Genomic DNA, 25786 nt, shown 5'->3' with positions numbered 1-25786 from the left:
CCACCCCACGTCTCCTCTCTCTCTGTAGAACCAAAAGCAGCCGTGTAGGCCCTTCAGAACACTTCTTGCATGCACAGCCCAAGGCGTCACACTGTTCTCTCTACCTTTTGAAAACTAGGTTGCCGCAGCTTCTCCCAGCTCACGAAGACAGTCAGAGCCGGTCTCATGTGCTGGGTAACGTGGACTCAGTGAGGACAAGGGCCCTACCGGCACTCAGAAAAACACTCTGCTCAGCTCTCCATCCAGGAGCTCACACCGCCTGACTCGGTTTAGCAGGACGTGGATGTGAGGTCCAAGCTGAGCAAAGAGCACAATTCCTCCTTTACCCTGCTAGGCCCCGGAAGAGGTAGTGCCAACTAGGCCTCGCTCAGGCCAGCCCTCCTTCAGGGATCCTGGCACACTTCGAAGCCTGCACAGTAAAAGGTACTTAGCAAAGTTCCCAGGGTTTCGCCATGCTCCCCCTCGGCAGCTCCACTCCTGCAGGGAATCATGTTTGCTGTGAACTAGGATAGGTGGACCTGCTTCGAAAAGCACTCTTTTCCCCTTTGGAAATGTGGATACTTGTAGCCTCGGAGCTGTTTGCGAAACCCTAGGAAGGCCCAGCTTCTACTCACTGCAGGCACGCCCGGGGAGGAAACGAGTAATTTCCCCCAGAGAAACAGGCTGCTTGCAAGTGTCGAGGGGAGCTTCTCAGGTGCCCAGTGGGTCCCGTTTGTTTCCCTTCACATCTCCCATCCTGCAGGTCCTTATGCTGGGTGCTAACAAGAGTAGGTGGCTCTGCCGACAGAAGCAGCCTTTTCCCTTTGGAAGCTTGGATTCTAGTGTCTAAGGGGCTGCTTGCCAAACCTTGAAGTTGCCCAGGTTCTAACCTCCGTAGGTACGCTTGCGTAGCAAACGAGCACTTTCCCCCGAGAAACCGGGTTCCTGCCACGTTGGAGAAGAGTTAATCCCGCAGACCTCGTTCCTCCTGGGAAAGCGCAAGGCCACACTGAGCCTCAGGGTAGTGCCTAAGTTTCCACCCTTTAAGCTCTGCGTGCCTCCGTTTCCATGAGGTCTCCACCGTTGTTGTGCTTCAATGCAAAGCGAGGATAGCTTTCAGGACTCCAAGCACTCTTGCCTCCGTACCGTTTCCCATGCTACCACACGGATCCCCCCCACGTCTCCTCTCAGTCTGCTGAGCCACAAGCTGCCGTGTAGGCCCTTCGGAACGCATCTTGCATGCACAGCCCAAGGCGTCACACTGCTCTCTCTCTACCTTTTGAAAGCTAGGTTGCCGCAGCTTCTCCCAGCTCACGAAGACAGTCAGAGCCGGTCTCATGTGTTGGGTAACGTGGACTCAGTGAGGACAAGGGCCCTACCTGCACTCAGAAAAACACTCTGCTCAGCTCTCCATCCAGGAGCTCACACCGCCTGACTCAGTTTAGCAGGACGTCGATGTGAAGTCCAAGCTGAGCAAGGAGCACAATTCCTCCTTTACCCTGCTAGGCCCCGGAAGAGGTAGTGCCAACTAGGCCTGGCTCAGACCAGCCCTCCTTCAGGGATCTTGCCACACTTTGAAGCCTGCACAGTAAAAGGTACTTAGCAAAGTTCCCAGGGTTTCGTCATGCTCTCCCTCGGCAGCTCCACTCCTGCAGGGACTCATGTTTGCTGTGAACTAGGATAGGTGGCCCTGCTTCGAAGAGCAGTCTTTTCCCCTTTGAAAATGTGGATTCTTGTAGCCTCGGAGCTGTTTGCGAAACCCTAGGAAGGCCCAGCTTCTAGTCACTGCAGGCACGCCCGGTGAGGAAACGAGTAATTTCCCCCAGAGAAACAGGCTGCTTGCAATTGTCGAGGGGAGCTTCTCAGGTGCCCAGTGGGTCCCGTTTGTTTCCCTTCGCAGCTCCCATCCTGCAGGTCCTTATGCTGGGTGCTAACAAGAGTAGGTGGCTCTGCCGACAAAAGCAGCCTTTTCCCTTTGGAAGCTTGGATTCTAGTGTCTAAGGGGCTGCTTGCCAAACCTTGAAGTTGCCCAGGATCTAACTTCCGTAGGTACGCTTGCGTAGCAAACGAGCACTTTCCCCCGAGAAACCGGGTTCCTGCCACGTTGGAGAAGAATTAATCCCGCAGACCTCGTTCCTCCTGGGAAAGCGCAAGGCCACACTGAGACTCAGGGTAGTGCCTAAGTTTCCACCGGGCAAGCTCTGCGTGCCTCGGTTTCCATGAGGTCTCCACCGTTGCTGTGCTTCAATGGAAAACGAGGATAGCTTTCAGGACTCCAAGCACTCTTGCCTCCGTACAGTTTCCCATGCTACCACACGGATCCCCCCCACGTCTCCTCTCTGTCTGCTGAGCCACAAGCTGCCGTGTAGGCCCTTCAGAACACTTCTTGCATGCACAGCCCAAGGCGTCACACTGCTCTCTCTCTACCTTTTGAAACCTAGGTTGCCGCAGCTTCTCCCAGCTCAAGAAGACAGTCAGAGCCAGTCTCATGTGCTGAGTAACGTGGACTCAGTGAGGACAAGGGCCCTACCTGTACTCAGAAAAACACTGTGCTCAGCTCTCCATCCAGGAGGTCACACCGCCTGACTCGGTTTAGCAGGACGTCGATGTGAGGTCCAAGCTGAGCAAAGAGCACAATTCCTCCTTTACCCTGCTAGGCCCCAGAAGAGGTAGTGCCAACTAGGCCTCGCTCACACCAGCCCTCCTTCAGAGATCCTGCCACACTTCGAAGCCTGCACTGTAAAAGGTACTTAGCGAAGTTCCAATGGTTTGGCCATGCTCCCCCTCGGCAGTTCCACTCCTGCAGGGACTCATGTTTGCTGTGAACTAGGATAGGTGGCCCCGCTACGAAAAGCAGTCTTTTCCCCTTTGGAAATGTGGATTCTTGTAGCCTCGGAGCTGTTTGCGAAACCCTAGTAAGGCCCAGCTTCTACTCACTGCAGGCACGCTCGGGGAGGAAACGAGTATGTTCCCCCAGACATACAGGGTGCTTGCAAGTGTTGAGGGGAGCTTCTCAGGTGCCCAGTGGGTCCCGTTTGTTTCCCTTCGCAGCTCCCATCCTGCAGGTCCTTATGCTGGGTGCTAACATGAGTAGGTGGCTTTGCCGACAAAAGCAGCCTTTTCCCTTAGAAGCTTGGATTCTAGTGTCTAAGGGGCTGCTTGCCAAACCTTGAAGTTGCCCAGGTTCTAACCTCCGTAGGTACGCTTGCGTAGCAAACGAGCACTTTCCCCGAGAAACCAGGTTCCTGCCACGTTGGAGAAGAGTTAATCCCGCAGACCTCGTTCCTCCTGGGAAAGCTCAAGGCCACACTGAGCCTCAAGGTAGTGCCTAAGTTTCCACCCGGTAAGCTCTGCGTGCCTCCGTTTCCATGAGGTCTCCACCGTTGTTGTGCTTCAATGGAAAGCGAGGATAGCTTTCAGGACTCCAAGCACTCTTGCTCTCGTACTGTTTCCCATGCTACCACATGGATCCCCCCCACGTCTCCTCTCTGTCTGCTGAGCCACAAGCTGCCGTGTAGGCCCTTCGGAACACTTCTTGCATGCACAGCCCAAGGCGTCACACTGCTCTCTCTCTACCTTTTGAAACCTAGGTTTCCGCAGCTTCTCCCAGCTCACGAAGACAGTCAGAGCCGGTCTCATGTGCTGGGTAACGTGGACTCAGTGAGGACAAGGGCCCTACCTGCACTCAGAAAAACACTCTGCTCAGCTCTCCATCCAGGCGGTCACACCGCCTGACTCGGTTTAGCAGGACGTCGATGTGAGGTCCCAGCTGAGCAAAGAGCACAATTCCTCCTTTACCCTGCTAGGCCCCGGAAGAGGTAGTGCCAACTAGGCCTCGCTCAGGCCAGCCCTCCTTCAGGGATCTTGCCACACTTTGAAGCCTGCACAGTAAAAGGTTCTTAGCGAAGTTCCCAGGGTTTCGCCATGCTCCCCCTCGGCAGCTCCACTCCTGCAGGGACTCATGTTTGCTGTGAACTAGGATAGGTGGCCCCGCTACGAAAAGCAGTCTTTTCCCCTTTGGAAATGTGGATTCGTGTAGCCTCGGAGCTGTTTGCGAAACCCTAGTAAGGCCCAGCTTCTACTCACTGCAGGCACGCCCGGGGAGGAAACGAGTATGTTCCCCCAGACAAACAGGGTGCTTGCAAGTGTCGAAGGGAGCTTCTCAGGTGCCCAGTGGGTCCCGTTTGTTTCCCTTCGCAGCTCCCATCCTGCAGGTTCTTATGCTGGGTGCTAACAAGAGTAGGTGGCTCTGCCGACAAAAGCAGCCTTTTCCCTTTGGAAGCTTGGATTCTAGTGTCTAAGGGGCTGCTTGCCAAACCTTGAAGTTGCCCAGGTTCTAACCTCCGTAGGTACGCTTGCGTAGCAAACGAGCACTTTCCCCCGAGAAACCGGGTTCCTGCCACGTTGGAGAAGAGTTAATCCCGCAGACCTCGTTCCTCCTGGGAAAGCGCAAGGCCACACTGAGCCTCAGGGTAGTGCCTAAGTTTCCACCAGGCAAGCTCTGCGTGCCTCGGTTTCCATGAGGTCTCCACCGTTGTTGTGCTTCAATGGAAAGCGAGGATAACTTTCAGGACTCCAAGCATTCTTGCCTCCGTACAGTTTCCCATGCTACCACACGGATCCCCCCCACGTCTCCTCTCTGTCTGCTGAGCCACAAGCTGTCGTGTATGCCCTTCGGAACACTTTTTGCATGCACAGCCCAAGGCGTCACACTGCTCTCTCTCTACCTTTTGAAACCTATGTTGCCGCAGCTTCTCCCAGCTCACGAAGACCGTCAGAGCCGGTCTCATGTGCTGGGTAACGTGGACTCAGTGAGGACAAGGGCCCTACCTGCACTCAGAAAAACACTCTGCTCAGCTCTCCATCCAGGAGGTCACACCGCCTGACTCGGTTTAGCAGGACGTCGATGTGAAGTCCAAGCTGAGCAAAGAGCACAATTCCTCCTTTACCCTGCTAGGCCCCGGAAGAGGTAGTGCCAACTAGGCCTCGCTCAGGCCAGCCCTCCTTCAGGTATCTTGCCACACTTTGAAGCCTGCACAGTAAAAGGTACTTAGCAAAGTTCCCAGGGTTTCGTCATGCTCTCCCTCGGCAGCTCCACTCCTGCAGGGACTCATGTTTGCTGTGAACTAGGATAGGTGGCCCTGCTTCGAAAAGCAGTCTTTTCCCCTTTGAAAATGTGGATTCTTGTAGCCTCGGGGCTGTTTGCGAAACCCTAGGAAGGCCCAGCTTCTAGTCACTGCAGGCACGCCCGGTGAGGAAACGAGTAATTTCCCCCAGAGAAACAGGCTGCTTGCAAGTGTCGAGGGGAGCTTCTCAGGTGCCCAGTGGGTCCCGTTTGTTTCCCTTCGCAGCTCCCATCCTGCAGGTCCTTATGCTGGGTGCTAACAAGAGTAGGTGGCTCTGCCGACAAAAGCAGCCTTTTCCCTTTGGAAGCTTGGATTCTAGTGTCTAAGGGGCTGCTTGCCAAACCTTGAAGTTGCCCAGGTTCTAACCTCCGTAGGTACGCTTGCGTAGCAAACGAGCACTTTCCCCCGAGAAACCGGGTTCCTGCCACGTTGGAGAAGAATTAATCCCGCAGACCTCGTTCCTCCTGGGAAAGCGCAAGGCCACACTGAGCCTCAGGGTAGTGCCTAAGTTTCCACCAGGCAAGCTCTGCGTGCCTCGGTTTCCATGAGGTCTCCACCGTTGTTGTGCTTCAATGGAAAGCGAGGATAACTTTCAGGACTCCAAGCATTCTTGCCTCCGTACAGTTTCCCATGCTACCACACGGATCCCCCCCACGTCTCCTCTCTGTCTGCTGAGCCACAAGCTGTCGTGTAGGCCCTTCGGAACACTTTTTGCATGCACAGCCCAAGGCGTCACACTGCTCTCTCTCTACCTTTTGAAACCTATGTTGCCGCAGCTTCTCCCAGCTCACGAAGACCGTCAGAGCCGGTCTCATGTGCTGGGTAACGTGGACTCAGTGAGGACAAGGGCCCTACCTGCACTCAGAAAAACACTCTGCTCAGCTCTCCATCCAGGAGGTCACACCGCCTGACTCGGTTTAGCAGGACGTCGATGTGAAGTCCAAGCTGAGCAAAGAGCACAATTCCTCCTTTACCCTGCTAGGCCCCGGAAGAGGTAGTGCCAACTAGGCCTCACTCAGGCCAGCCCTCCTTCAGGTATCTTGCCACACTTTGAAGCCTGCACAGTAAAAGGTACTTAGCAAAGTTCCCAGGGTTTCGTCATGCTCTCCCTCGGCAGCTCCACTCCTGCAGGGACTCATGTTTGCTGTGAACTAGGATAGGTGGCCCTGCTTCGAAAAGCAGTCTTTTCCCCTTTGAAAATGTGGATTCTTGTAGCCTCGGAGCTGTTTGCGAAACCCTAGGAAGGCCCAGCTTCTAGTCACTGCAGGCACGCCCGGGGAGGAAACGAGTAATTTCCCCCAGAGAAACAGGCTGCTTGCAAGTGTCGAGGGGAGCTTCTCAGGTGCCCAGTGGGTCCCGTTTGTTTCCCTTCGCAGCTCCCATCCTGCAGATCCTTATGCTGGGTGCTAACAAGAGTAGGTGGCTCTGCCGACAAAAGCAGCCTTTTCCCTTTGGAAGCTTGGATTCTAGTGTCTAAGGGGCTGCTTGCCAAACCTTGAAGTTGCCCAGGATCTAACTTCCGTAGGTACGCTTGCGTAGCAAACGAGCACTTTCCCCCGAGAAACCGGGTTCCTGCCACGTTGGAGAAGAATTAATCCCGCAGACCTCGTTCCTCCTGGGAAAGCGCAAGGCCACACTGAGACTCAGGGTAGTGCCTAAGTTTCCACCGGGCAAGCTCTGCGTGCCTCGGTTTCCATGAGGTCTCCACCGTTGTTGTGCTTCAATGGAAAACGAGGATAGCTTTCAGGACTCCAAGCACTCTTGCCTCCGTACAGTTTCCCATGCTACCACACGGATCCCCCCCACGTCTCCTCTCTGTCTGCTGAGCCACAAGCTGCCGTGTAGGCCCTTCAGAACACTTCTTGCATGCACAGCCCAAGGCGTCACACTGCTCTCTCTCTACCTTTTGAAACCTAGGTTGCCGCAGCTTCTCCCAGCTCAAGAAGACAGTCAGAGCCAGTCTCATGTGCTGAGTAACGTGTACTCAGTGAGGACAAGGGCCCTACCTGCACTCAGAAAAACACTGTGCTCAGCTCTCCATCCAGGAGCTCACACCGCCTGACTCGGTTTAGCAGGACGTCGATGTGAGGTCCAAGCTGAGCAAAGAGCACAATTCCTCCTTTACCCTGCTAGGCCCCAGAAGAGGTAGTGCCAACTAGGCCTCGCTCACACCAGCCCTCCTTCAGAGATCCTGCCACACTTCGAAGCCTGCACTGTAAAAGGTACTTAGCGAAGTTCCCATGGTTTCGCCATGCTCCCCCTCGGCAGCTCCACTCCTGCAGGGACTCATGTTTGCTGTGAACTAGGATAGGTGGCCCCGCTACGAAAAGCAGTCTTTTCCCCTTTGGAAATGTGGATTCTTGTAGCCTCGGAGCTCTTTGCGAAACCCTAGTAAGGCCCAGCTTCTACTCACTGCAGGCACGCCCGGGGAGGAAACGAGTATGTTCCCCCAGACAAACAGGGTGCTTGCAAGTGTTGAGGGGAGCTTCTCAGGTGCCCAGTGGGTCCCGTTTGTTTCCCTTCGCAGCTCCCATCCTGCAGGTCCTTATGCTGGGTGCTAACATGAGTAGGTGGCTTTGCCGACAAAAGCAGCCTTTTCCCTTAGAAGCTTGGATTCTAGTGTCTAAGGGGCTGCTTGCCAAAACTTGAAGTTGCCCAGGTTCTAACCTCCGTAGGTACGCTTGCGTAGCAAACGAGCACTTTCCCCGAGAAACCGGGTTCCTGCCACGTTGGAGAAGAGTTAATCCCGCAGACCTCGTTCCTCCTGGGAAAGCTCAAGGCCACACTGAGCCTCAGGGTAGTGCCTAAGTTTCCACCCGGTAAGCTCTGCGTGCCTCCGTTTCCATGAGGTCTCCACCGTTGTTGTGCTTCAATGGAAAGCGAGGATAGCTTTCAGGACTCCAAGCACTCTTGCTCTCGTACTGTTTCCCATGCTACCACATGGATCCCCCCCACGTCTCCTCTCTGTCTGCTGAGCCACAAGCTGCCGTGTAGGCCCTTCGGAACACTTCTTGCATGCACAGCCAAAGGCGTCACACTGCTCTCTCTCTACCTTTTGAAACCTAGGTTTCCGCAGCTTCTCCCAGCTCACGAAGACAGTCAGAGCCGGTCTCATGTGCTGGGTAACGTGGACTCAGTGAGGACAAGGGCCCTACCTGCACTCAGAAAAACACTCTGCTCAGCTCTCCATCCAGGAGCTCACACCGCCTGACTCGGTTTAGCAGGACGTCGATGTGAAGTCCAAGCTGAGCAAAGAGCACAATTCCTCCTTTACCCTGCTAGGCCCCGGAAGAGGTAGTGCCAACTAGGCCTCGCTCAGGCCAGCCCTCCTTCAGGGATCTTGCCACACTTTGTAGCCTGCACAGTAAAAGGTTCTTAGCGAAGTTCCCAGGGTTTCGCCATGCTCCCCCTCGGCAGCTCCACTCCTGCAGGGACTCATGTTTGCTGTGAACTAGGATAGGTGGCCCTGCTTCGAAAAGCAGTCTTCTCCCCTTTGGAAATGTGGATTCCTGTAGCCTCGGAGCTGCTCGCGAAACCCTAGGAAGGCCCAGCTTCTACTCACTGCAGGCACGCCCGGGGAGGAAACGAGTATGTTCCCCCAGACAAACAGGGTGCTTGCAAGTGTCGAGGGGAGCTTCTCAGGTGCCCAGTGGGTCCCGTTTGTTTCCCTTCGCAGCTCCCATCCCTCAGGTACTTATGCTGTGTGCTAACAAGAGTAGGTGGCTCTGCCGACAAAAGCAGCCTTTTCCCTTTGGAAGCTTGGATTCTAGTGTCTCAGGGGCTGCTTGCCAAACCTTGAAGTTGCCCAGGTTCTAACCTCCGTAGGTACGCTTGCGTAGCAAACGAGCACTTTCCCCGAGAAACCAGGTTCCTGCCACGTTGGAGAAGAGTTAATCCCGCAGACCTCGTTCCTCCTGGGAAAGCTCAAGGCCACACTGAGCCTCAGGTTAGTGCCTAAGTTTCCACCCGGTAAGCTCTGCGTGCCTCCGTTTCCATGAGGTCTCCACCGTTGTTGTGCTTCAATGGAAAGCGAGGATAGCTTTCAGGACTCCAAGCACTCTTGCTCTCGTACTGTTTCCCATGCTACCACATGGATCCCCCCCATGTCTCCTCTCTGTCTGCTGAGCCACAAGCTGCCGTGTAGGCCCTTCGGAACACTTCTTGCATGCATAGCCCAAGGCGTCACACTGCTCTCTCTCTACCTTTTGAAACCTAGGTTTCCGCAGCTTCTCCCAGCTCACGAAGACAGTCAGAGCCGGTCTCATGTGCTGGGTAACGTGGACTCAGTGAGGACAAGGGCCCTACCTGCATTCAGAAAAACACTCTGCTCAGCTCTCCATCCAGGAGCTCACACCGCCTGACTCGGTTTAGCAGGACGTCGATGTGAGGTCCCAGCTGAGCAAAGAGCACAATTCCTCCTTTACCCTGCTAGGCCCCGGAAGAGGTAGTGCCAACTAGGCCTCGCTCAGGCCAGCACTCCTTCAGGGATCTTGCCACACTTTGTAGCCTGCACAGTAAAAGGTTCTTAGCGAAGTTCCCAGGGTTTCGCCATGCTCCCCCTCGGCAGCTCCACTCCTGCAGGGACTCATGTTTGCTGTGAACTAGGATAGGTGGCCCTGCTTCGAAAAGCAGTCTTCTCCCCTTTGGAAATGTGGATTCCTGTAGCCTCGGAGCTGCTCGCGAAACCCTAGGAAGGCCCAGCTTCTACTCACTGCAGGCACGCCCGGGGAGGAAACGAGTATGTTCCCCCAGACAAACAGGGTGCTTGCAAGTGTCGAGGGGAGCTTCTCAGGTGCCCAGTGGGTCCCGTTTGTTTCCCTTCGCAGCTCCCATCCCTCAGGTACTTATGCTGTGTGCTAACAAGAGTAGGTGGCTCTGCCGACAAAAGCAGCCTTTTCCCTTTGGAAGCTTGGATTCTAGTGTCTCAGGGGCTGCTTGCCAAACCTTGAAGTTGCCCAGGTTCTAACCTCCGTAGGTACGCTTGCGAAGCAAACGAGCACTTTGCCCCGAGAAACCGAGTTCCTGCCAGGTTGGAGGAGAGTTAATCACGCAGACCTCGTTTCTCCTGGGAAAGCGCAAGGCCACACTGAGCCTCAGGGTTGCCTAAGTTTCGACCCGGTAAGCTCTGCGTGCCTCCGTTTCCATGAGGTCTCCACCGTTGTTGTGCTTCAATGGAAAGCGCGGATAGCTTTCAGGACTCCAAGCACTCTTGCCTCCGTACCGTTTCCCATGCTACCACACGGATCCCCCCCACGTCTCCTTTCAGTCTGCTGAGCCACAAGCTGCCGTGTAGGCCCTTCGGAACACTTCTTGCATGCACAGCCCAAGGTGTCACACTGCTCTCTCTCTACCTTTTGAAACCTAGGTTGCCGCAGCTTCTCCCAGCTCAAGAAGACAGTCAGAGCCAGTCTCATGTGCTGAGTAACGTGGACTCAGTGAGGACAAGGGCCCTACCTGCACTCAGAAAAACACTCTGCTCAGCTCTCCATCCAGGAGGTCACACCGCCTGACTCGGTTTAGCAGGACGTCGATGTGAAGTCCAAGCTGAGCAAAGAGCACAATTCCTCCTTTACCCTGCTAGGCCCCGGAAGAGGTAGTGCCAACTAGGCCTCGCTCTGGCCAGCCCTCCTTCAGGTATCTTGCCACACTTTGAAGCCTGCACAGTAAAAGGTACTTAGCAAAGTTCCCAGGGTTTCGTCATGCTCTCCCTCGGCAGCTCCACTCCTGCAGGGACTCATGTTTGCTGTGAACTAGGATAGGTGGCCCTGCTTCGAAAAGCAGTCTTTTCCCCTTTGAAAATGTGGATTCTTGTAGCCTCGGAGCTGTTTGCGAAACCCTAGGAAGGCCCAGCTTCTAGTCACTGCAGGCACGCCCGGTGAGGAAACGAGTAATTTCCCCCAGAGAAACAGGCTGCTTGCAAGTGTCGAGGGGAGCTTCTCAGGTGCCCAGTGGGTCCCGTTTGTTTCCCTTCGCAGCTCCCATCCTGCAGGTCCTTATGCTGGGTGCTAACAAGAGTAGGTGGCTCTGCCGACAAAAGCAGCCTTTTCCCTTTGGAAGCTTGGATTCTAGTGTCTAAGGGGCTGCTTGCCAAACCTTGAAGTTGCCCAGGATCTAACTTCCGTAGGTACGCTTGCGTAGCAAACGAGCACTTTCCCCCGAGAAACCGGGTTCCTGCCACGTTGGAGAAGAATTAATCCCGCAGACCTCGTTCCTCCTGGGAAAGCGCAAGGCCACACTGAGACTCAGGGTAGTGCCTAAGTTTCCACCGGGCAAGCTCTGCGTGCCTCGGTTTCCATGAGGTCTCCACCGTTGCTGTGCTTCAATGGAAAACGAGGATAGCTTTCAGGACTCCAAGCACTCTTGCCTCCGTACAGTTTCCCATGCTACCACACGGATCCCCCCCACGTCTCCTCTCTGTCTGCTGAGCCACAAGCTGCCGTGTAGGCCCTTCAGAACACTTCTTGCATGCACAGCCCAAGGCGTCACACTGCTCTCTCTCTACCTTTTGAAACCTAGGTTGCCGCAGCTTCTCCCAGCTCAAGAAGACAGTCAGAGCCAGTCTCATGTGCTGAGTAACGTGTACTCAGTGAGGACAAGGGCCCTACCTGCACTCAGAAAAACACTGTGCTCAGCTCTCCATCCAGGAGCTCAAACCGCCTGACTCGGTTTAGCAGGACGTCGATGTGAGGTCCAAGCTGAGCAAAGAGCACAATTCCTCCTTTACCCTGCTAGGCCCCAGAAGAGGTAGTGCCAACTAGGCCTCGCTCACACCAGCCCTCCTTCAGAGATCCTGCCACACTTCGAAGCCTGCACTGTAAAAGGTACTTAGCGAAGTTCCCATGGTTTCGCCATGCTCCCCCTCGGCAGCTCCACTCCTGCAGGGACTCATGTTTGCTGTGAACTAGGATAGGTGGCCCCGCTACGAAAAGCAGTCTTTTCCCCTTTGGAAATGTGGATTCTTGTAGCCTCGGAGCTGTTTGCGAAACCCTAGTAAGGCCCAGCTTCTACTCACTGCAGGCACGCCCGGGGAGGAAACGAGTATGTTCCCCCAGACAAACAGGGTGCTTGCAAGTGTTGAGGGGAGCTTCTCAGGTGCCCAGTGGGTCCCGTTTGTTTCCCTTCGCAGCTCCCATCCTGCAGGTCCTTATGCTGGGTGCTAACATGAGTAGGTGGCTTTGCCGACAAAAGCAGCCTTTTCCCTTAGAAGCTTGGATTCTAGTGTCTAAGGGGCTGCTTGCCAAAACTTGAAGTTGCCCAGGTTCTAACCTCCGTAGGTACGCTTGCGTAGCAAACGAGCACTTTCCCCGAGAAACCAGGTTCCTGCCACGTTGGAGAAGAGTTAATCCCGCAGACCTCGTTCCTCCTGGGAAAGCTCAAGGCCACACTGAGCCTCAGGGTAGTGCCTAAGTTTCCACCCGGTAAGCTCTGCGTGCCTCCGTTTCCATGAGGTCTCCACCGTTGTTGTGCTTCAATGGAAAGCGAGGATAGCTTTCAGGACTCCAAGCACTCTTGCTCTCGTACTGTTTCCCATGCTACCACATGGATCCCCCCCACGTCTCCTCTCTGTCTGCTGAGCCACAAGCTGCCGTGTAGGCCCTTCGGAACACTTCTTGCATGCACAGCCCAAGGCGTCACACTGCTCTCTCTCTACCTTTTGAAACCTAGGTTTCCGCAGCTTCTCCCAGCTCACGAAGACAGTCAGAGCCGGTCTCATGTGCTGGGTAACGTGGACTCAGTGAGGACAAGGGCCCTACCTGCACTCAGAAAAACACTCTGCTCAGCTCTCCATCCAGGAGCTCACACCGCCTGACTCGGTTTAGCAGGACGTCGATGTGAGGTCCCAGCTGAGCAAAGAGCACAATTCCTCCTTTACCCTGCTAGGCCCCGGAAGAGGTAGTGCCAACTAGGCCTCGCTCAGGCCAGCCCTCCTTCAGGGATCTTGCCACACTTTGTAGCCTGCACAGTAAAAGGTTCTTAGCGAAGTTCCCAGGGTTTCGCCATGCTCCCCCTCGGCAGCTCCACTCCTGCAGGGACTCATGTTTGCTGTGAACTAGGATAGGTGGCCCTGCTTCGAAAAGCAGTCTTCTCCCCTTTGGAAATGTGGATTCCTGTAGCCTCGGAGCTGCTCGCGAAACCCTAGGAAGGCCCAGCTTCTACTCACTGCAGGCACGCCCGGGGAGGAAACGAGTATGTTCCCCCAGACAAACAGGGTGCTTGCAAGTGTCGAGGGGAGCTTCTCAGGTGCCCATTGGGTCCCGTTTGTTTCCCTTCGCAGCTCCCATCCTGCAGGTCCTTATGCTGGGTGCTAACAAGAGTAGGTGGCTCTGCCGACAAAAGCAGCCTTTTCCCTTTGGAAGCTTGGATTCTAGTGTCTAAGGGGCTGCTTGCCAAACCTTGAAGTTGCCCAGGTTCTAACCTCCGTAGGTACGCTTGCGTAGCAAACGAGCACTTTGCCCCGAGAAACCGGGTTCCTGCCAGGTTGGAGGAGAGTTAATCCCGCAGACCTCGTTCCTCCTGGGAAAGCGCAAGGCCACACTGAGCCTCAGGGTAGTGCCTAAGTTTCCACCCGGTAAGCTCTGCGTACCTCCGTTGCCATGAGGTCTCCACCGTTGTTGTGCTTCAATGGAAAGCGAGGATACTTTCAGGACTCCAAGCACTCTTGCCTCCGTACCGTTTGCCATGCTACCACACGGATCCCCCCCACGTCTCCTCTCTGTCTGCTGAGCCACAAGCAGCCGTGTAGGCACTTCGGAACACTTCTTGCATGCACAGCCCAAGGCGTCACACTGCTCTCTCTCTACCTTTTGAAACCTAGGTTGCCGCAGCTTCTCCCAGCTCACGAAGACAGTCAGAGCCGGTCTCATGTGCTGGGTAACGTGGACTCAGTGAGGACAAGGGCCCTACCTGCACTCAGAAAAACACTCTGCTCAGCTCTCCATCCAGGAGCTCACACCGCCTGACTCGGTTTAGCAGGACGTCGATGTGATGTCCGAGCTGAGCAAAGAGCACAATTCCTCCTTTACCCTGCTAGGACTCGGAAGAGGTAGTGCCAACTAGGCCTCGCTCACACCAGCCCTCCTTCAGGGATCTTGCCACACTTTGAAGCCTGCACTGTAAAAGGTACTTAGCGAAGTTCCCAGGGTTTCGCCATGCTCCCCCACGGCAGCTCCACTCCTGCAGGGACTCATGTTTGCTGTGAACTAGGATAGGTGGCCCTGCTTCGAAAAGCAGTCTTTTCCCCTTTGAAAATGTGGATTCTTGTAGCCTCGGAGCTGTTTGAGAAACCCTAGGAAGGCCCAGCTTCTACTCACTGCAGGCACGCCCGGGGAGGAAACGAGTATGTTCCCCCAGAGAAACAGGCTGCTTGCAAGTGTCGAGGGGAGCTTCTCAGGTGCCCAGTGGGTCCCGTTTGTTTCCCTTCGCAGCTCCCATCCCTCAGGTACTTATGCTGTGTGCTAACAAGAGTAGGTGGCTCTGCCGACAAAAGCAGCCTTTTCCCTTTGGAAGCTTGGATTCTAGTGTCTCAGGGGCTGCTTGCCAAACCTTGAAGTTGCCCAGGATCTAACCTCCGTAGGTACGCTTGCGTAGCAAACGAGCACTTTCCCCCGAGAAACCGGGTTCCTGCCACGTTGGAGAAGAATTAATCCCGCAGACCTCGTTCCTGCTGGGAAAGCGCAAGGCCCCACTGAGCCTCAGGGTAGTGCCTAAGTTTCCACCCGGTAAGCTCTGCGTGCCTCCGTTTCCATGAGGTCTCCACCGTTGTTGTGCTTCAATGGAAAGCGAGGATAGCTTTCAGGACTCCAAGCACTCTTGCCTCCGTACCGTTTCCCATGCTACCACACGGATCCCCCCCACGTCTCCTCTCTATCTGCAGAGCCACAAGCAGCCGTGTAGGTCTTCGGAACACTTCTTGCATGCACAGCCCAAGGCGTCACACTGCTCTCTCTCTACCTTTTGAAAGCTAGGTTGCCGCAGCTTCTCCCAGCTCACGAAGACAGTCAGAGCCGGTCTCATGTGCTGGGTAACGTGGACTCAGTGAGGACAAGGGCCCTACCTGCACTCAGAAAAACACTCTGCTCAGCTCTCCATCCAGGAGCTCACACCGCCTGACTCGGTTTAGCAGGACGTCGATGTGAGGTCCAAGCTGAGCAAAGAGCACAATTCCTCCTTTACCCTGCTAGGCCCCGGAAGAGGTAGTGCCAACTAGGCCTCGCTCACACCACCCCTCCTTCAGAGATCCTGCCACACTTCGAAGCCTGCACTGTAAAACGTACTTAGCGAAGTTCCCATGGTTTCGCCATGCTCCCCCTCGGCAGCTCCACTCCTGCAGGGACTCATTTTTGCTGTGAACCAGGATAGGTGGCCCCGCTACGAAAAGCAGTCTTTTCCCCTTTGGAAATGTGGATTCTTGTAGCCTCGGAGCTGTTTGCGAAACCCTAGGAAGGCCCAGCTTCTACTCACTGCAGGCACGCCCGGGGAGGAAACGAGTATATTCCCCCAGACAAACAGGGTGCTTGCAAGTGTTGAGGGGAGCTTCTCAGGTGCCCAGTGGGCCCCGTTTGTTTCCCTTCGCAGCTCCCATCCTGCAGGTCCTTATGCTGGGTGCTAACAAGAGTAGGTGGCTTTGCCGACAAAAGCAGCCTTTTCCCTTGGAAGCTTGGATTCTAGTGTCTAAGGGGCTGCTTGCCAAACCTTGAAGTTGCCCAGGTTCTAACCTCCGTAGGTACGCTTGCGTAGCAAACGAGCACTTTCCCCGAGAAACCAGGTTCCTGCCACGTTGGAGAAGAGTTAATCCCACAGACCTCGTTCCTCCTGGGAAAGCTCAAGGCCACACTGAGCCTCAGGGTAGTGCCTAAGTTTCCACCCGGTAAGCTCTGCGAGCCTCCGTTTCCATGAGGTCTCCACCGTTGTTGTGCTTCAATGGAAAGCGAGGATAGCTTTCAGGACTCCAAGCACTCTTGCCTCGGTACCGTTTCCTATGCTACCACACGGATCCCCCCCACGTCTCCTCTCTGTCTGCTGAGCCACAAGCTGCCGTGTAGGCCCTTAGGAACACTTCTTGCATGCAAAGCCCAAGGCGTCACACTGCTCTCTCTCTACCTTTTGAAACCTAGGTTGCCGCAGCTTCTCCCAGCTCACGAAGACAGTCAGAGCCGGTCTCATGTGCTGGGTAACGTGGACTCAGTGAGGACAAGGGCCCTACCTTCACTCAGAAAAACACACTGCTCAGCTCTCCTTACAGGAGCTCACACCGCCTGACTGGTTGGTTTAGCAGGAAGTCGATGTGATGTCCAAGCTGAGCAAAGAGCACAATTCCTCCTTTACCCTGCTAGGCCCCGGAAGAGGTAGTGCCAAGTCGCCATCGCTCAGACCAGCCCTCCTTCAGGGATCCTGCCACACTTCGCAGCCTGCACAGTAAAAGGTACTTAGCGAAGTTCCCAGGGTTTCGCCATGCTCCCCCTCGGCAGCTCCACTCCTGCAGGGACTCATGTTTGCTGTGAACTAGGATAGGTGGCCCTGCTTCGAAAAGCACACTTTTCCCCTTTGGAAATGTGGATTCTTGTAGCCTCTGAGCTGTTTGAGAAACCCTAGGAAGGCCCAGATTCTACTCACTGCAGGCACGCGCAGGGAGGAAACGAGTATGTTCCCCCAGAGAAACAGGCTGCTTGCAAGTGTCGAGGGGAGCTTCTCAGGTGCCCAGTGGGTCCCGTTTGTTTCCCTTCGCAGCTCCAATCCCTCAGGTACTTATGCTGGGTGCTAACAAGAGTAGGTGGCTCTGCAGACCAAAGCAGCCTTTTCCTTTTGGAAGCTTGGATTCTAGTGTCTCAGGGGCTGCTTGCCAAACCTTGAAGTTGCCCATGTTCTAACCTCCGTAGGTACGCTTGCGTAGCAAACGAGCACTTTCCCCCGAGAAACCGGGTTCCTGCCAGGTTGGAGGAGAGTTAATCCCTCAGAACTCGTTCCTCCTGGGAAAGCGCAAGGCCACACTGAGACTCAGGGTAGTGCCTAAGTTTCTACCGGGCAAGCTCTGCGTACCTCGGTTTCCATGAGGTCTCCACCGTTGTAGTGCTTCAATGGAACGCGAGTATAGCTTTCAGGGCTCCAAGCACTCTGGCCTCCGCACCGTTCCCCATGCCACTACACGGATCCACCCCACGTCTCCTCTCTCTCTGTAGAGCCAAAAGCAGCCGTGTAGGCCCTTCAGAACACTTCTTGCATGCACAGCCCAGGGCGTCACACTGTTCTCTCTACCTTTTGAAAACTAGGTTGCCGCAGCTTCTCCCAGCTCACGAAGACAGTCAGAGCCGGTCTCATGTGCTGGGTAACGTGGACTCAGTGAGGACAAGGGCCCTACCGGCACTCAGAAAAACACTCTGCTCAGCTCTCCATCCAGGAGCTCACACCGCCTGACTCGGTTTAGCAGGACGTGGATGTGAGGTCCAAGCTGAGCAAAGAGCACAATTCCTCCTTTACCCTGCTAGGCCCCGGAAGAGGTAGTGCCAACTAGGCCTCGCTCAGGCCAGCCCTCCTTCAGGGATCCTGCCACACTTCGAAGCCTGCACAGTAAAAGGTACTTAGCAAAGTTCCCAGGGTTTCGCCATGCTCCCCCTCGGCAGCTCCACTCCTGCAGGGACTCATGTTTGCTGTGAACTAGGATAGGTGGACCTGCTTCGAAAAGCACTCTTTTCCCCTTTGGAAATGTGGATACTTGTAGCCTCGGAGCTGTTTGCGAAACCCTAGGAAGGCCCAGCTTCTACTCACTGCAGGCACGCCCGGGGAGGAAACGAGTAATTTCCCCCAGAGAAACAGGCTGCTTGCAAGTGTCGAGGGGAGCTTCTCAGGTGCCCAGTGGGTCCCGTTTGTTTCCCTTCACAATTCCCATCCTGCAGGTCCTTATGCTGGGTGCTAACAAGAGTAGGTGGCTCTGCCGACAGAAGCAGCCTTTTCCCTTTGGAAGCTTGGATTCTAGTGTCTAAGGGGCTGCTTGCCAAACCTTGAAGTTGCCCAGGTTCTAACCTCCGTAGGTACGCTTGCGTAGCAAACGAGCACTTTCCCCCGAGAAACCGGGTTCCTGCCACGTTGGAGAAGAGTTAATCCCGCAGACCTCGTTCCTCCTGGGAAAGCGCAAGGCCACACTGAGCCTCAGGGTAGTGCCTAAGTTTCCACCAGGCAAGCTCTGCGTGCCTCCGTTTCCATGAGGTCTCCACCGTTGTTGTGCTTCAATGCAAAGCGAGGATAGCTTTCAGGACTCCAAGCACTCTTGCCTCCGTACCGTTTCCCATGCTACCACACGGATCCCCCCCACGTCTCCTCTCAGTCTGCTGAGCCACAAGCTGCCGTGTAGGCCCTTCGGAACGCATCTTGCATGCACAGCCCAAGGCGTCACACTGCTCTCTCTCTACCTTTTGAAAGCTAGGTTGCCGCAGCTTCTCCCAGCTCACGAAGACAGTCAGAGCCGGTCTCATGTGCTGGGTAACGTGGACTCAGTGAGGACAAGGGCCCTACCTGCACTCAGAAAAACACTCTGCTCAGCTCTCCATCCAGGAGCTCACACCGCCTGACTCGGTTTAGCAGGACGTCGATGTGAAGTCCAAGCTGAGCAAGGAGCACAATTCCTCCTTTACCCTGCTAGGCCCCGGAAGAGGTAGTGCCAAATAGGCCTGGCTCAGACCAGCCCTCCTTCAGGGATCTTGCCACACTTTGAAGCCTGCACAGTAAAAGGTACTTAGCAAAGTTCCCAGGGTTTCGTCATGCTCTCCCTCGGCAGCTCCACTCCTGCAGGGACTCATGTTTGCTGTGAACTAGGATAGGTGGCCCTGCTTCGAAAAGCAGTCTTTTCCCCTTTGAAAATGTGGATTCTTGTAGCCTCAGAGCTGTTTGCGAAACCCTAGGAAGGCCCAGCTTCTAGTCACTGCAGGCACGCCCGGTGAGGAAACGAGTAATTTCCCCCAGAGAAACAGGCTGCTTGCAAGTGTCGAGGGGAGCTTCTCAGGTGCCCAGTGGGTCCCGTTTGTTTCCCTTCGCAGCTCCCATCCCTCAGGTACTTATGCTGTGTGCTAACAAGAGTAGGTGGCTCTGCCGACAAAAGCAGCCTTTTCCCTTTGTAAGCTTGGAATCTAGTGACTCAGGGGCTGCTTGCCAAACCTTGAAGTTGCCCAGGTTCTAACCTCCGTAGGTACGCTTGCGAAGCAAACGAGCACTTTGCCCCGAGAAACCGAGTTCCTGCCAGGTTGGAGGAGAGTTAATCCCGCAGACCTCGTTCCTCCTGGGAAAGCGCAAGGCCACACTGAGACTCAGGGTAGTGCCTAAGTTTCCACCGGGCAAGCTCTGCGTGCCTCGGTTTCCATGAGGTCTCCACCGTTGCTGTGCTTCAATGGAAAACGAGGATAGCTTTCAGGACTCCAAGCACTCTTGCCTCCGTACAGTTTCCCATGCTACCACACGGATCCCCCCCACGTCTCCTCTCTGTCTGCTGAGCCACAAGCTGCCGTGTAGGCCCTTCAGAACACTTCTTGCATGCACAGCCCAAGGCGTCACACTGCTCTCTCTCTACCTTTTGAAACCTAGGTTGCCGCAGCTTCTCCCAGCTCAAGAAGACAGTCAGAGCCAGTCTCATGTGCTGAGTAACGTGGACTCAGTGAGGACAAGGGCCCTACCTGCACTCAGAAAAACACTCTGCTCAGCTCTCCATCCAGGAGCTCACACCGCCTGACTCGGTTTAGCAGGACGTCGATGTGAGGTCCAAGCTGAGCAAAGAGCACAATTCCTCCTTTACCCTGCTAGGCCCCAGAAGAGGTAGTGCCAACTAGGCCTCGCTCACACCAGCCCTCCTTCAGAGATCCTGCCACACTTCGAAGCCTGCACTGTAAAAGGTACTTAGCGAAGTTCCCAGGGTTTCGCCATGCTCCCCCTCGGCAGCTCCACTCCTGCAGGGACTCATGTTTGCTGTGAACTAGGATAGGTGGCCCCGCTACGAAAAGCAGTCTTTTCCCCTTTGGAAATGTGGATTCTTGTAGCCTCGGAGCTGTTTGCGAAACCCTAGTAAGGCCCAGCTTCTACTCACTGCAGGCACGCCCGGGGAGGAAACGAGTATGTTCCCCCAGACAAACAGGGTGCTTGCAAGTGTTGAGGGGAGCTTCTCAGGTGCCCAGTGGGTCCCGTTTGTTTCCCATCGCAGCTCCCATCCTGCAGGTCCTTATGCTGGGTGCTAACATGAGTAGGTGGCTTTGCCGACAAAAGCAGCCTTTTCCCTTAGAAGCTTGTATTCTGGTGTCTAAGGGGCTGCTTGCCAAACCTTGAAGTTGCCCAGGTTCTAACCTCCGTAGGTACGCTTGCGTAGCAAACGAGCACTTTCCCCGAGAAACCAGGTTCCTGCCACGTTGGAGAAGAGTTAATCCCGCAGACCTCGTTCCTCCTGGGAAAGCTCAAGGCCACACTGAGCCTCAGGGTAGTGCCTAAGTTTGCACCCGGTAAGCTCTGCGTGCCTCCGTTTCCATGAGGTCTCCACCGTTGTTGTGCTTCAATGGAAAGCGAGGATAGCTTTCTGGACTCCAAGCACTCTTGCTCTCGTACTGTTTCCCATGCTACCACATGGATCCCCCCCACGTCTCCTCTCTGTCTGCTGAGCCACAAGCTGCCGTGTAGGCCCTTCGGAACACTTCTTGCATGCACAGCCCAAGGCGTCACACTGCTCTCTCTCTACCTTTTGAAACCTAGGTTGCCAGAGCTTCTCCCAGCTCACGAAGAGAGTCAGAGCCGGTCTCATGTGCTGGGTAACGTGGACTCAGTGAGGACAAGGGTCCTACCTGCACTCAGAAAAACACTCTGCTCAGCTCTCCATCCAGGAGCTCACACCGCCTGACTCGGTTTAGCAGGACGTCGATGTGAGGTCCCAGCTGAGCAAAGAGCACAATTCCTCCTTTACCCTGCTAGGCCCCGGAAGAGGTAGTGCCAACTAGGCCTCGCTCAGGCCAGCCCTCCTTCAGGGATCTTGCCACACTTTGAAGCCTGCACAGTAAAAGGTTCTTAGCGAAGTTCCCAGGGTTTCGCCATGCTCCCCCTCGGCAGCTCCACTCCTGCAGGGACTCATGTTTGCTGTGAACTAGGATAGGTGGCCCTGCTTCGAAAAGCAGTCTTTTCCCCTTTGAAAATGCGGATTCTTGTAGCCTCGGAGCTGTTTGCGAAACCCTAGGAAGGCCCAGCTTCTAGTCACTGCAGGCACGCCCTGGGAGGAAACGAGTATGTTCCCCCAGAGAAACAGGCTGCTTGCAAGTGTCGAGGGGAGCTTCTCAGGTGCCCAGTGGGTCCCGTTTGTTTCCCTTCGCAGCTCCCATCCCTCAGGTACTTATGCTGTGTGTTAACAAGAGTAGGTGGCTCTGCCGACAAAAGCAGCCTTTTCCCTTTGGAAGCTTGGATTCTAGTGTCTCAGGGGCTGCTTGCCAAACCTTGAAGTTGCCCAGGTTCTAACCTAAGTAGGTACGCTTGCGTAGCAAACGAGCACTTTGCCCCGAGAAACCGGGTTCCTGCCAGGTTGGAGGAGAGTTAATCCCGCAGACCCCGTTCCTCCTGGGAAAGCGCAAGGCCACACTGAGCCTCAGGGTAGTGCCTAAGTTTCCACCCGGTAAGCTCTGCGTGCCTCCGTTTCCATGAGGTCTCCACCGTTGTTGTGCTTCAATGGAAAGCGAGGATAGCTTTCAGGACTCCAAGCACTCTTGCCTCGGTACCGTTTCCCATGCTACCACACGGATCCCCCCCACGTCTCCTCTCTGTCTGCTGAGCCACAAGCTGCCGTGTAGGCCCTTAGGAACACTTCTTGCATGCAAAGCCCAAGGCGTCACACTGCTCTCTCTCTACCTTTTGAAACCTAGGTTGCCGCAGCTTCTCCCAGCTCACGAAGACAGTCAGAGCCGGTCTCATGTGCTGGGTAACGTGGACTCAGTGAGGACAAGGGCCCTACCTTCACTCAGAAAAACACACTGCTCAGCTCTCCTTACAGGAGCTCACACCGCCTGACTGGTTGGTTTAGCAGGAAGTCGATGTGATGTCCAAGCTGAGCAAAGAGCACAATTCCTCCTTTACCCTGCTAGGCCCCGGAAGAGGTAGTGCCAAGTCGGCATCGCTCAGACCAGCCCTCCTTCAGGGATCCTGCCACACTTCGCAGCCTGCACAGTAAAAGGTACTTAGCGAAGTTCCCAGGGTTTCGCCATGCTCCCCCTCGGCAGCTCCACTCCTGCAGGGACTCATGTTTGCTGTGAACTAGGATAGGTGGCCCTGCTTCGAAAAGCACACTTTTCCCCTTTGGTAATGTGGATTCTTGTAGCCTCTGAGCTGTTTGAGAAACCCTAGGAAGGCCCAGATTCTACTCACTGCAGGCACGCGCAGGGAGGAAACGAGTATGTTCCCCCAGAGAAACAGGCTGCTTGCAAGTGTCGAGGGGAGCTTCTCAGGTGCCCAGTGGGTCCCGTTTGTTTCCCTTCGCAGCTCCAATCCCTCAGGTACTTATGCTGGGTGCTAACAAGAGTAGGTGGCTCTGCAGACAAAAGCAGCCTTTTTCTTTTGGAAGCTTGGATTCTAGTGTCTCAGGGGCTGCTTGCCAAACCTTGAAGTTGCCCATGTTCTAACCTCCGTAGGTACGCTTGCGTAGCAAACGAGCACTTTCCCCCGAGAAACCGGGTTCCTGCCAGGTTGGAGGAGAGTTAATCCCTCAGAACTCGTTCCTCCTGGGAAAGCGCAAGGCCACACTGAGACTCAGGGTAGTGCCTAAGTTTCTACCGGGCAAGCTCTGCGTACCTCGGTTTCCATGAGGTCTCCACCGTTGTAGTGCTTCAATGGAACGCGAGTATAGCTTTCAGGGCTCCAAGCACTCTGGCCTCCGCACCGTTCCCCATGCCACTACACGGATCCACCCCACGTCTCCTCTCTCTCTGTAGAGCCAAAAGCAGCCGTGTAGGCCCTTCAGAACACTTCTTGCATGCACAGCCCAAGGCGTCACACTGTTCTCTCTACCTTTTGAAAACTAGGTTGCCGCAGCTTCTCCCAGCTCACGAAGACAGTCAGAGCGGGTCTCATGTGCTGGGTAACGTGGACTCAGTGAGGACAAGGGCCCTACCGGCACTCAGAAAAACACTCTGCTCAGCTCTCCATCCAGGAGCTCACACCGCCTGACTCGGTTTAGCAGGACGTGGATGTGAGGTCCAAGCTGAGCAAAGAGCACAATTCCTCCTTTACCCTGCTAGGCCCCGGAAGAGGTAGTGCCAACTAGGCCTCGCTCAGGCCAGCCCTCCTTCAGGGATCCTGCCACACTTCGAAGCCTGCACAGTAAAAGGTACTTAGCAAAGTTCCCAGGGTTTCGCCATGCTCCCCCTCGGCAGCTCCACTCCTGCAGGGACTCATGTTTGCTGTGAACTAGGATAGGTGGACCTGCTTCGAAAAGCACTCTTTTCCCCTTTGGAAATGTGGATTCTTGTAGCCTCGGAGCTGTTTGCGAAACCCTAGTAAGGCCCAGCTTCTACTCACTGCAGGCACGCCCGGGGAGGAAACGAGTAATTTCCCCCAGAGAAACAGGCTGCTTGCAAGTGTCGAGGGGAGCTTCTCAGGTGCCCAGTGGGTCCCGTTTGTTTCCCTTCACATCTCCCATCCTGCAGGTCCTTATGCTGGGTGCTAACAAGAGTAGGTGGCTCTGCCGACAGAAGCAGCCTTTTCCCTTTGGAAGCTTGGATTCTAGTGTCTAAGGGGCTGCTTGCCAAACCTTGAAGTTGCCCAGGTTCTAACCTCCGTAGGTACGCTTGCGTAGCAAACGAGCACTTTCCCCCGAGAAACCGGGTTCCTGCCACGTTGGAGAAGAGTTAATCCCGCAGACCTCGTTCCTCCTGGGAAAGCGCAAGGCCACACTGAGCCTCAGGGTAGTGCCTAAGTTTCCACCAGGCAAGCTCTGCCTGCCTCGTTTTCCATGAGGTCTCCACCGTTGTTGTGCTTCAATGGAAAGCGAGGATAACTTTCAGGACTCCAAGCATTCTTGCCTCCGTACAGTTTCCCATGCTACCACACGGATCCCCCCCACGTCTCCTCTCTGTCTGCTGAGCCACAAGCTGTCGTGTAGGCCCTTCGGAACACTTTTTGCATGCACAGCCCAAGGCGTCACACTGCTCTCTCTCTACCTTTTGAAACCTATGTTGCCGCAGCTTCTCCCAGCTCACGAAGACCGTCAGAGCCGGTCTCATGTGCTGGGTAACGTGGACTCAGTGAGGACAAGGGCCCTACCTGCACTCAGAAAAACACTCTGCTCAGCTCTCCATCCAGGAGGTCACACCGCCTGACTCGGTTTAGCAGGACGTCGATGTGAAGTCCAAGCTGAGCAAAGAGCACAATTCCTCCTTTACCCTGCTAGGCCCCGGAAGAGGTAGTGCCAACTAGGCCTCGCTCAGGCCAGCCCTCCTTCAGGTATCTTGCCACACTTTGAAGCCTGCACAGTAAAAGGTACTTAGCAAAGTTCCCAGGGTTTCGTCATGCTCTCCCTCGGCAGCTCCACTCCTGCAGGGACTCATGTTTGCTGTGAACTAGGATAGGTGGCCCTGCTTCGAAAAGCAGTCTTTTCCCCTTTGAAAATGTGGATTCTTGTAGCCTCGGAGCTGTTTGCGAAACCCTAGGAAGGCCCAGCTTCTAGTCACTGCAGGCACGCCCGGTGAGGAAACGAGTAATTTCCCCCAGAGAAACAGGCTGCTTGCAAGTGTCGAGGGGAGCTTCTCAGGTGCCCAGTGGGTCCCGTTTGTTTCCCTTCGCAGCTCCCATCCTGCAGGTCCTTATGCTGGGTGCTAACAAGAGTAGGTGGCTCTGCCGACAAAAGCAGCCTTTTCCCTTTGGAAGCTTGGATTCTAGTGTCTAAGGGGCTGCTTGCCAAACCTTGAAGTTGCCCAGGATCTAACTTCCGTAGATACGCTTGCGTAGCAAACGAGCACTTTCCCCCGAGAAACCGGGTTCCTGCCACGTTGGAGAAGAATTAATCCCGCAGACCTCGTTCCTCCTGGGAAAGCGCAAGGCCACACTGAGACTCAGGGTAGTGCCTAAGTTTCCACCCGGTAAGCTCTGCGTGCCTCGGTTTCCATGAGGTCTCCACCGTTGCTGTGCTTCAATGGAAAGCGAGGATAGCTTTCAGGACTCCAAGCACTCTTGCTCTCGTACTGTTTCCCATGCTACCACATGGATCCCCCCCACGTCTCCTCTCTGTCTGCTGAGCCACAAGCTGCCGTGTAGGCCCTTCGGAACACTTCTTGCATGCACAGCCCAAGGCGTCACACTGCTCTCTCTCTACCTTTTGAAACCTAGGTTTCCGCAGCTTCTCCCAGCTCACGAAGACCGTCAGAGCCGGTCTCATGTGCTGGGTAACGTGGACTCAGTGAGGACAAGGGCCCTACCTGCACTCAGAAAAACACTCTGCTCAGCTCTCCATCCAGGAGCTCACACCGCCTGGCTCGGTTTAGCAGGACGTCGATGTGAGGTCCCAGCTGAGCAAAGAGCACAATTCCTCCTTTACCCTGCTAGGCCCCGGAAGAGGTAGTGCCAACTAGGCCTCGCTCAGGCCAGCCCTCCTTCAAGGATCTTGCCACACTTTGTAGCCTGCACAGTAAAAGGTTCTTAGCGAAGTTCCCAGGGTTTCGCCATGCTCCCCCTCGGCAGCTCCACTC

This window comes from Balaenoptera physalus (genome assembly GCF_965194825.1).
Source record: "Balaenoptera physalus genome assembly, chromosome: 13".
Taxonomy (NCBI): Eukaryota; Metazoa; Chordata; class Mammalia; order Artiodactyla; family Balaenopteridae; genus Balaenoptera; species Balaenoptera physalus.
The sequence above is the reverse complement of the archived record's forward strand: the minus strand, read 5'-3'. Positions refer to the sequence as shown.